The sequence below is a fragment of the Dromaius novaehollandiae genome, chromosome 5, assembly GCF_036370855.1.
Source record: "Dromaius novaehollandiae isolate bDroNov1 chromosome 5, bDroNov1.hap1, whole genome shotgun sequence".
NCBI lineage: Eukaryota > Metazoa > Chordata > Aves > Casuariiformes > Dromaiidae > Dromaius > Dromaius novaehollandiae.
In genome coordinates, this window is record NC_088102.1 from 64,995,899 (window position 1) to 65,007,394 (window position 11,496).

The window sequence follows — 11,496 nt, forward strand, 5'->3', positions numbered from 1 at the left end:
GGGGGAGGAGGTCGAAACACAGAACTCAGATAGCTGGTTTAGTATCCACAGGTGTTACATTTGCCTCACATCAATTTAGCCTTAAAAAGGTAATGATGAGGACAATGTTTTTAGCAGCTTTCTTCCTCATAAGCACAGAATTTTTGCATGTCTGCAGGCGTGTAGCTAGATTAAGTACATTGAACGTACAGAAGGAGAAAATTCTTACCAGGAAAAGAAAGGATGATGCAACCCTTTCTGTTAAACCAGGATACTGCTGTCCACAAGGGGAGTGTGGATGTGCCTTGCACTGACTGCCGTGATAGGTGCTCCTGGGACAGAGATTCCTTTGGTGAGCTTGGGTTGTAGCTGTCTTGTCTCTTCCTGAGGTTTTCCAATGGTCACAGCATGCCTGGTAACGACTGAAAGTCCTGGGCAGACACATGAGTTGCCACAATATTTCAGAGGTCGCAACATCTCTGCAGATGAAACAAAAATGAACCAGAGCTTTTGCATCCAAGCCCCAAATGATTCTTTTTACACAGGAAAATTTGAATTCTGGAAGGTATCTTTGAAATGTAAAGTGTCGCCTAAGTTTAGAAGAGTTACTAGGACATCCTGCGTATGTTCCCATACCATAGCATTGCTTCTGTGCAATAGTACCATGCTCTATACACCTCCAGTGCTTAAGCTCGATACCTAGAAAATAGGAAACCTGACTCGCGTTATCAAGCTCCACAGGAAGAGAAATATTTTCCTTGTTCTTGTATCTGGGGCAATCATTTCTTAAGGCAAAAGTCTAAACAGTATTCAGAGGAACCGGTATGCCAAAGCTGCAAGCAGGCACCCGGCAATCCCCTTACGACTCCAGCCATTTACTTCTGCCGTTTCAGAGGCCAGCCACAGAAACGTAGGCACCCAAACTCCACTCTTGCGACAGGCGGCAGGACTCATACTGACAAAGGGGGGTTACGAAATGCCAGGTATCACCACCACATCCCCTTGTTCGCTGGCAAAGTGGTGGCATGGTAAATATGGATCTGTAGGTAACAGGTTAGAGCGAATATACACCGAGTACCTGGGAACAAGTGAAGCAGAACATTGTAAAAGGAAAATATTGTCAGTAAAACCTGAGGCAAGAATTAGCACTGCAAGGCCTTGTGTTCGGTGCGGGAAGAAGCAGCCAAGCAGCTCTCGCACAGCTCCCTTGCACAGGAGATGAACCTGCACTCAGACAGAAGATGCCATCTCTCTCCTGCAGGGCCTGTGTTACTCTACACATAAGTTACTCTGCTCTGCAAGACCTCTGTCCCCCAGGCTGCCGTGGTTTTCCTGCAGTTGGCACGTTCCTCCCGTTCAGGGGCGTCTCTGTAATCCAAGGGGCCCTCCCAGTAAGGTTGGAGAGCCTGCGGGAACGGGCCTCTCCACCAGTTCTGCATGCTAGAGCCATGCATCCCTGCTGCCCTTGAAACAGGTATTACATACCTAATATAGAAACACACATTTAACAGATTTATATGCATATATTACCATATTATAGTGTGCGTGTATATATATTATAATAGTATAATGTTTACAGTGTATACCATACATTCCTGTATCTGTAACTGTTATATAGGATATTAAATGTAATATATGCCATATAGTATTATAATACAGACTACAATGTAATTAATACACATATACACATGCAAATATATATTATGTATAAAAGATGAATTGAGTCTCTCTATTCCATCAGAGACACAAATATTCATATATACTTAGGATTTTCCTACTGGGCAGAAATTTGCAGCCACTCTGCTACAGCAAATGAATTGTGAAACTTTCCTCCTCGGTTGCTTGTGGAATAGCAAGGGGGAAGACTCCCTTTAGTGCCAGGACCGTATGGATTACCATCCCTAGGGTGAGAGCCCCAACGCTGTGAGCATCCCAGCACCTTGCCGAGAGCTCACTCTTGACAAAAGACAGCCAGCACTTCCCAACAGAGTCCAATGCCCTCAGTCGTCCTGGTCTGAGCCAAGGCGGAATATATGACAAAGGCTATTTCGGAAGCTGTCACCAAAAGGCTACCAACACAGTTTTCTAAGTTATTTTATCACTAATTTTGGATATCTAAAATGGCTCAAAGCCAGTCAAAACCCAGCCTTGCCAAAGACTGTTGTCAATGGAGATTTTGTGTGAGCAAGGGCGCTCCCATCCTGTGCATTAGACTTGACCTAACTGGGGAATGAAAACATTCTTCGCTTTCCAAAATATTTCTCGTTTGCTTGTATGATTATTGGTTTATTTTTAATGTTTTATATTAACTGCTAATTGATTAAAGTGATGGAACTAGATAATTTAGATTTGATATTTAGGTTTTGTAAAGCAGAAACATAGTCTCGATATTTTTTAACTTATTTAGCTTAACAGGGCTTTTCTGCTACCCTCTAAAACAGTACAAGAGGAACGGTGGAACACAAAATTTTAAAAGCACAAGCCAGTAGCTAAGGCTTCGGCTAAATGAGCACTATGGGAGGAAGAGCATCCATGACATACTGCTAGTCATAATTCGGAAAAAAAAATAATGAAAAAACAATGTGTTCCCTGAAAGATAGGAAACTGCCTAAAATTAAGCAGTCCTTGAAATGCCTGGATTTTGACACCTAATTTTCAGCCACCTTGCCTAAATAGCCTGGCTCTTTGGAGACTCCCTATCTGTGGCAGCCATCCATATAAACTGCGGGGGAAACAAGACACCCCGAGCTCAATGTTTAGTGGCACCAGGGGGATATCTCAGGGCTTCCAGTTTTTCAAAGCGAGGAGTTACCTGGAGTGCCCCAGTGCTCAGGTGCTTGGCTTGACTTCCCAATGGTAAACACCCCGCCGCTCCTGGAATTTAAAGCTCTTTGGAGCACCTCTTGCTGAGCACTCAGAAACTGAGGTTTCAAAAATTCCTGCCTAAACATGAAAAAGGTTGGTTTGTGTCCCCAGAGAGGAATCCTATCAGGATTACTTTTGCTACAGCAACGCTTTGGAAGAGAAATGGGAGTCAGGACCCCACTGTTCGAGGCAGCACAGAGCTGACAGTGGCCAACCCAAACTGCCCACCTCGGCGGGCTGATGCCGCCTGCATCTTCTGCCTTGGTCCCGCGCAGGAGCCACCAGCACCCTCTGCACTGACGCACCTGAGCAGCTACAGGCGACTGTGCATGGAAGAGGCACAGGTAGATCTCACACCCTGCCAGGAGCTGGTTACATGGCCAGCCTGACCACGTTTTACACTATTAAAGATTTGACAGCTGCTTTTATTATAATTTGTCTCAAGGCAGAAGCGTTACTGTCCGAATACGAGCAAGATCTGGCACACGCTCCACACCTCTTGGCTTAAAAACCACGGGGAGAAAAGTCAGCCGTGTTTATTAGGTTAGAGAGTTCTGTATTGAGGACAAAGCCTCACTGTGCATTTTGAGTATTTCCTTGTCAAGTTTTACATTCAACACTTTCCCACACATGTTTCCTCTTACAAAAAATAAGAGAGCAGGACGTGCTCTTCCTAACAGTGCCAGAGACCCCAGGGCAGCCTCCACCTGTCCTGCACATCTAACAACTCCATTCCTCAGGTGCTGGTGGCAGCTGAGGTTGGGGAATTAAACCGTACTCAGCCCTGAAAGGCTACAAAATGATGTCCCCTGTTCCCCCTTGGAAAGGCATCAGCCTAATAAGAGATAGGGGCGAGAGAGGCTGCACTACTTATTGCACATGAGCATGTGAATTTACCACCCTTGGGCAAGTCACAGAGCAGAAGCTGTATTGCACCATCTCATGTCCCTGTCAGGTCTCATCTCTTGCTCCAGGTTTAAACCGAGAGTGAATTGCTATAGCCCTGTTGCTGCACATTTATCACCAGGGAGCTTAAAAGCATGAATACAGAAAACAGTCTGCCAGTTCATCACACTTTTGCTCCTCCCCTGCACCAGAGAGGGAAGAATAGGTGCTTGCTTCTGCACAGAGTCTCCCAGGACTCATGTAGCCTATAGCTAAACTTGAGTGGCAGAAATCCCTAAGTGAGTGACTTTATGAGTGTGTGTGGGCATGGGTGCATGCAAGAGGGTATAACCTGTCAACCAGTCATCTTTGGAGTTCAACATTTCCAAAATCAAAAGATGAGGCTTCGTCAAAGAGGCATACATAGCTTCATCTGGCTGCACTTGATAACAACCATGAGTGAGTATGACTTTTGTTCAGAAGCAAAAAAATAAAAATGACTTCTAAACCATAGAAAGCTTCAGGACTAAGCAAATTTTGCCAGTCTTTGGGTTACCCCAGTCAGATTCTGCCTAGCTCTAGTCAGGAATTCCCCTCTCGTGTTAGGGAAATGTGCAAGAAATGGCTTTTCTCCTCCCACAGTGAAGGACTGGCAGCAAGTCAGAGAGGGAGAAAGTGTGATTTTCTCAAGAGATAAAATAGCATCCAGCATGAAGGTGGAAAGTTGAGATCCTGAAAATCATAACTCATGACATTACCACCAGTCACTGCTACAGAACTCACTCAATTTAAAATAGGAAAAAGAAAAAAAAAAAGAGAGAAAAAAGTATGCAAGGAACGTCTGACTGGATCAGTCTATTAGTTTATAGTCTGGTATCCTTCCAGAAAGAGGGGGTAATACAAGACCGCAGGGCCAAAACCATGGTCCCTCAACGCCTGGGACTCCTGCAGAGCCCACAAAAGGTAATTAAGAAAATATTCCTATGCCTAGAAGAAAATTGAAAAAAAAATGTAATCAAGGGCAGTTATGGAAGAAGTTCCCTGGTTCCGTTCCTCGTCGGGCATTAGTTTATGTTCCAGCATATGAGACGTTCTATGGCTTTCTCAGTTTCCTTAATTCCAGAGCATTTGACAGAACTGACAGCATAACTGTTTGTGGCATCATCTGAAAATGAGATTAATAATTATATTGATTTTATGCAGCTAAAGCATGAGAATATGAGAACATGAGTTTAGGACTCATGGAACATTTGAATGTTTGATGGTTGTCAGGCCAGAAAATAGGGGAAACATCTGCAAATCTCTAAATGCATAGCTATCTTTAATAGTCAGGACAAAAGTGAACAGGCTTAAAATGTAACAAAGGAAATTGAGGTCAGGCATTAGGAAAAAAAAATACAAATAAGCACTGGAATAAATTTCCTGAAGAATTTGTAGAGTATTCACCACTGGAGGTCTTTAGAAATAGCCTATATTGGCCATCTTTCAAGAATGACGAAAGACTGTGCCTTGGGACAGAGGACTGACTAGATGACCTTTGGAGATCCCTACCAAACATGTTTCTGCAATACTTCAAAGAGAAGGAAAATTTCCTTTGAACACTCACAGTTCCATCTCCAAGGTCTCATATACCTAGCTAGGCACTTTGCTGTCAGGAATCTGTGACTGTTACAATGAGATCTTCTCATTGAAGATGCTGTCAAAAAATACGAAATGCTTCTTACTTGCACCATAGTGTTTCCATACAGTTCTCACTACCAGCCAGGCCAGAGAGCTAGCAAGGAAGCTTGCAAGATAAATTCACATCCCTTCTGTGGCAAGGCATGGTGTTCCTATTAAATCACAAGATTTAATCTATCCTATCTGAAACTGGAAAACTTGCCCATGACCTATAAAGAACCACTCCAACCTTTGCCTCGTGACCAGCCGGCTGGCCATGTGGACACAAGCTAATACCGTCTATACACCACACCACCAGTTCTCATGCAGTCTTGCTTATCCCAGCAACTACCTTGTCAAAGCACATTGTTGCCTGCTAGGACTAACATTTGAGGGATCTGCTTCTGATATTTATTGCTATGTCAACACCGAATAACTTAAGCATATTTTCCACAGATGACTGCACATTTTTTTTAACACGCTGTTTCATGTCTGCGTGCCACCAAGCATTCCAAGATTTTTTTGCAAGCTGTCATACAGTTTTTTGGCATTACATAACCATTTCATCCATTTGCTGCTCGTGGACTTCTTATCTGGCTCTGGAGCAAGCTTTGTTTATCTGTAGGCCTACTTCTTTGTTTTATCTCAGCCAAGCAACATAAATTTGAACAATCTTGTGACTGAACCACTGTGTTCAATGAAGTGAGCTGCTGTATAGATTGGCTTATTGTCAGTTCATTGGAACAAGACAGCCAGCCAAGCTGGTCATCCCTCCCTTCATAGAAAAGGGCTTGGCAGTAACATGCAATCCTGCCCTTGTATACTTGCTTCACATCTACAAAAGCAGAACTGGATTTTTCCCCTTGCAAACAATTCCAGTTTCAAAACGATCACTCAAAAAATCTCCGAACTACTTACATTAAGATTCTTACTGAAATGCTGCAGAGGTTGTGTTTAGACAAAGCCCTTGCTTTTGCTCGCTCTTACAGCGTTAGTCGGTCAGTATCATGTGCCTACATTTAATCATTTGATCAGTCATACACATTCAATGTTTCTTTCAAAAATGCAGCAGAATTACTTGCACATTTGAAATGAGTCATGTGTTTGAATCAGGGTCTGAACCTCTAAGAAACCTGGAAAAAAAAAGTCTTGATAGATAATAAAATTGTTGTAAAACTAAGTATTCTAAAGCAGCTTTCATTTAGCCCAAATTTTGGCTGAGATTTAGCAAAAATATTCGTTGCTATTGTTAAACCTTCTGGTGATACATGTGCTAAGTTTTAAGAGAAGAGTGGCCAAAGTAAAGTTTTCTGATTAAAATAAAACCCAGGTAAAGTTCAGTGAGTTAAGTCAGAAACTAGCAATTTCATGCAGGTGTAATACGAATTTTCACAGTTATTTCATTACATAAATCAAAGATAAACCTGAAACAGATGAACTACTGTAAAACAGAGCTGCTAAAAGTACTTGAAGAGATGCCTGGTGAATGGAAATCACAAGGTTTTACACAGGTCTAGCAAAAAGACCCAAGTGACATTTATGTCAGTGACAACATGACGTAAATCCCATGATCTTTTTGGTTTGAGCAGGGACAATCAAAGCACAAGGCTATAGGTATACATGAAATATTGGTACACAGCAGAGAACTCAGACTCATGGGTTACTAGCACTGATCTGGAATTCTTCTGAGACTAGCTTGTTCCTGCAAGATATATAACATTTAACATTCATGAGCTTACTGAAAAATTACTAGACCTGGGGTTTTTATTTCAAAATTAGAGCACATTGGATTGCACTAGAGTCATAACTTACCTTTCTAGAAGCACCAGAGCACTAATAGCTCCATCATTGCTCCTTCAGAGGCAAATATATATAGTGTTTCCATCTCTCATTTCAGTCTTGGTAAGCCCTATGTTCTCCTAGGGGAAAGGGAGCAAACTCCAGCCTGCCTAGAGGCCCTGCTCACACAGACTAAGACAACGCTTAGCTCCAGTGCAGTGTTGGGTCTACAGGAGCAGGAAGGTTATGATCTAGTGAAGTAAACATTTTTTGCCATCAAAACAATAACTCACAGGAGTCCATCAGCAGAAAGAGGTGGTGCCACTTCTATAGTAAGTTTCTTGATGCTTCAACAGATGTATTTCACACAAAATGCCATCTTCTGCCTTTCATCCAGGGGTTCAGGGAAGAGTGGAATTTTCTGGATTACCCTGCAAGAGGATAGGGATGAAATATCACTTTAAAAAAATCATCTGTTGGCACTAGGAAAGGGAGAGGCAGACAAATCTCTCAGCCTGACATCTCTTTTCTCCCCTCTAGCTTGAGTCAGGATTGCTAAATGATTCTGGGTAGTATCAGAAGAGAAGAACACCCATCTGCGGCACTCAGCTTCTACTAACTCACTCCAAACATGTGATCTGGAATAAATTACGAATGCTATGTCGTGTAGATCGTTACTTCTTACAAAACTAACTCTGAAGTTATTAAACTTCCCTGGCAAAAGCCGTGCTGCTTCTGTTTCTGCCACCACCTTTTCTTGCCTACAGTCCAAGAGTGGTGTCTCTCTCACCATAGTCTCAACCAAGGCCTCCCTTTCCAGGTCCCCACTCCAGACATGCATCGTGCTGGGCACTGGGCACACATATACTCATAGTCTCCAGCTCCAAAGTTTACTGTCTCAATAAACAAGGCAGATAAAGGATGTTATGGAAGATACAGGCACACCGAGAACAACAAATAATATTCTGGAAGACTAAGGATGGGTCAGTGGAGGAGGCTGGAAAAGAGCCTCTGCCATCTGATTTCTGTCTCAGTTTTTAAATCAGCAGTCTTCACTGGCTGTCTGCCTTAAAGCTTGGCAATTCCAGCTGCTGTGTAGAGGAATTCTAGCGAGTTACTGGATTTACTGGTTTAAAACAGAACAGAAAAAGGTTTCTTATCTGCCAGAGTAGAATACTTTTTAAAAACTCATTCCCAGAAGCAGGCAGTCACACCTGGCTATTTAATACTGCACCATCTAATCCTCAGACCTTTTCCTGAATGAGCCTAGTCTCCTAACCCTCATGTGTTAGAAGGTTGATTTGCGTTTTAAGGCTACTGACTTCTGTTTTCTTTCCACACTTAGTGGAAAGATACTGTGCTCATTATTCATGAGAAGATATGTTCGATTCTCTGTTACCTTGTGCCTTTTATTTGTCCTTTCAGCTACGCAAAGCTGATGTGAAACACCAGTATTTTGAATTAATTGGCACTTCTCATTCACACTGCACTAGAGAAACAGGCTAGGCTAGACACAGGGCAGTGGAGAAGCAAGCCTTTGAAACTTTTTTTTTTGTTTTGATCAGAGGGAATATAAATTAGATGGTGAAACCCTCCCCTTATGCGGATGATGCATTTCAGCCTCTTTCAAAATAGCCTGATTAAAAAATATCCTTTGCCATTCTAGAGCTGCTATTAACAGAAATTACGCAGGAGTGTAATTTTTCCTCGCTCCAGAATGAAGGCACTTTTATGTTATCTATATTTTAAGCAAAATTTCCCCTTTAAAGTCTCCTCTCTACCTTCTCTTATGGACCCTGCAGTTTTGGATAACCTGAGATTTTTCTTTGTTAGTGTTAGAGCCAGAAAGGAGCAATGACAGCAGCATGCCTAGGGTAAGTAAGCATCATTCACATGTACCTAGTGTCAAAGCATATAAAACAGTTTAGATCACTTCAGACACTTTAACTAGGTGCTTTCTTTAATTGTAGAAAATTTAAGCTGCCATTATGTAACTCAACAGCACCTGACATCATTTGATAAAATCTTCGCTCCTTCCCCCAGCCCATTCAGTTCCTAGGAATAAGAGACATTCTGATGTAAAATGCAAGGAGAAAGGAAAGAACCACCACTAAATACCATTTGCAGGGAGCTCCTGAACCTCTGCTTCCAAGCAGCTGCCAGTGACAGAATCCATCAGACATGGTGCCAGCAAACCAATTTTCAGGCCTGATTCTCATTTATTTCTGCACTTCTTTGGAACTGCCAAAGGACTAGGGAATTGTAATTAAAATTAGGGAATGTCATTAAAAAGCTGTTCTCTGTTGTTAGGACCTTCCACTCCATGGAGATCTTCTTTAAAAAAAAAGAACAAACAACAGGACCTTTCAATATTGAAATATGGAATCTATAAAGGGTATTTTTTCTTTCCAAACATAAATTGGGTTTTAGGATTAGACGGTAGTTCCAGAGAGAAAACAGAAACTAGATTAGGAAAAAAGGCTGGGATTCTTCCCATCAATACCATTACTCCTACACAGTTTTCTGAAATCTTGAAAGCAGATCCGCACCTCCAAAGCAGTAAAGCATTCAAGAACCTGCCTTTCCCTGCAAAAGGGCTTTGCATTTTGTTAAATAAGGATGGAAAGAAGCAAATGCTTCATGTTCAGTATGTACTCCTCTTCTCCACTGAGTTGGGGACTAAATATTCTTAACTGCCCTCTGAAGCCAAGGTGTGCACATACAGGTGCCAACAGGGAGCCTGCGGGTGTGACGTTCTCTGCCAGTAACACTGTTCGCATGTACCATTGCGGAAAACTTAAATGCCCTGTCACAATTGGTTATTTTCTCCCTTTAATATGGCAAAACATCACTTCTAAGTAAGGTCAGCCTTAAGGTTGTCCTAAGCAGGAAAAACTCACTCAGGAGAGAGATTCCTATACATCAAGAGGAGAATTGGATTTTGAGTCTGCATAAAGGGGCATTCCTAACAGCCCCTTCAAACGCAAAATGGTTTTATTCCCCTTTCTGCTTCTAGTCTGTGTGTGCTACCTGACTTAACGAAGTATCAGCATTTCCTTCTGCAGCTTGAACTCTCCGGGCTCCACAACTTCAAGGTAAAAATCTGCTCTAGGCAGAAGTTTAGCAGACATGATCTGAGGCTGCTGGGGAACATTTTTCCCGAGTTCTCGGTGAAAGATGCTTTTTTATTTCTTGTTTTACTCACGCTCAGACAATTGTGGCATTAAACTGCATTTATACTTCTCAGTGTTCTTAACGTCACACATAAGCTGACTTTGAGCACTTAAAAGACCTTTTCAGGGAGAGTGTTGACAATAACTAAAGACAGTAAAATTAAGACCAGAGCATATTGTACACATTTATCTACGGTCACAAAGCGTATAACACCAGTTAGTACTGTTACCTATTATACAGACGGAGAAACTGCCTGGAGAAATCTCCCTTGGTAACAGCAGAATCTGATAGGAAGATTCCAGGGGTCTTGCTCCTCAATTTCTCTAGCCATCATCATTCATCTTCATTCATTCGTTTTCTATACAACATTCATTCTTCCTCTGTATTAGTCTTCCATACAACTATCTATACTAGATATCAATTTTAGCACATATTAACATGTACATTAGATCTGTTACATAAGACTAACAGAATAATATGATAGCCAGAGGCATTCAGGGGAAGGTACTAATTTTTTTTTTTACATCTGTGACAATGGGTAAGCTTCTGATATCACTGGCAGCAAAGACAGATTTTTGCAATGCACAAGAGCCTGCTTGCTTCTGCATCTTTATATGTTTATTTGCCCCTACTGATCAAATCCTGACACAGGCTGCCCAGAGAACTCGACCCAGCAAGGCCCTGAGCAACCTAGTCTGACTTTGAAGTTGTACTGGGTGACCTCCAGAGGGCCCTTCCAACCTAAATGATTCTGTGATTTAATTTTCTGCCAATTTCTCTGGATTCTCTCTATTAAATGGTTGGCCTCAAAACATCACAAATACTTGCTTTTGACTTTGTTTGCTAAGAGTGAAGGTCGAGCATAATTTTGTACCAGTTATACCTCGGAAAGCAGACAAGGGGAACTTCTTTACTGCAGAAGAGCGTTGCTAGCTTGAAGCAGAGGCTATTTTTAACTGGTCTATTCCTTTGGCAGCAATTTTTTTCAGATTATTGCACTGTATTTACTGGTGACAGATAATTAGAAGAAATCAGTTCTTTTTAACCCCTATTTTGGCTACGCTGCAGAAAAAAAGGGACAATATGGTTTCCTTGAATAATATTTTAATTAACATAGCTAATCAAAAAATAACTAATTTTAATTAGCACAGTTGC

At 41.9% G+C, this 11,496-nt stretch overlaps 1 protein-coding gene and 1 long non-coding RNA gene across 8 annotated transcripts in view; one reads left to right on the top strand and one right to left on the bottom strand.

Annotated features, from left to right (window-relative positions):
- LOC112978971 (uncharacterized) overlaps positions 1-9,367 on the bottom strand; it is a 55,916-nt gene extending 46,549 nt beyond the window's left edge. The window contains exons 1-3 of the long non-coding RNA XR_003258064.2: positions 9,286-9,367; positions 7,461-7,598; positions 209-458 (exon numbers count right to left, since the gene is read on the bottom strand). This is a non-coding gene — a long non-coding RNA (uncharacterized LOC112978971). The remainder of the gene's footprint in view (positions 1-208; positions 459-7,460; positions 7,599-9,285) is intronic.
- The window catches only part of KCNC1 (potassium voltage-gated channel subfamily C member 1), a 107,910-nt gene that overhangs the window by 75,287 nt on the left and 21,127 nt on the right, over positions 1-11,496 (top strand). The window lies entirely within an intron of this gene.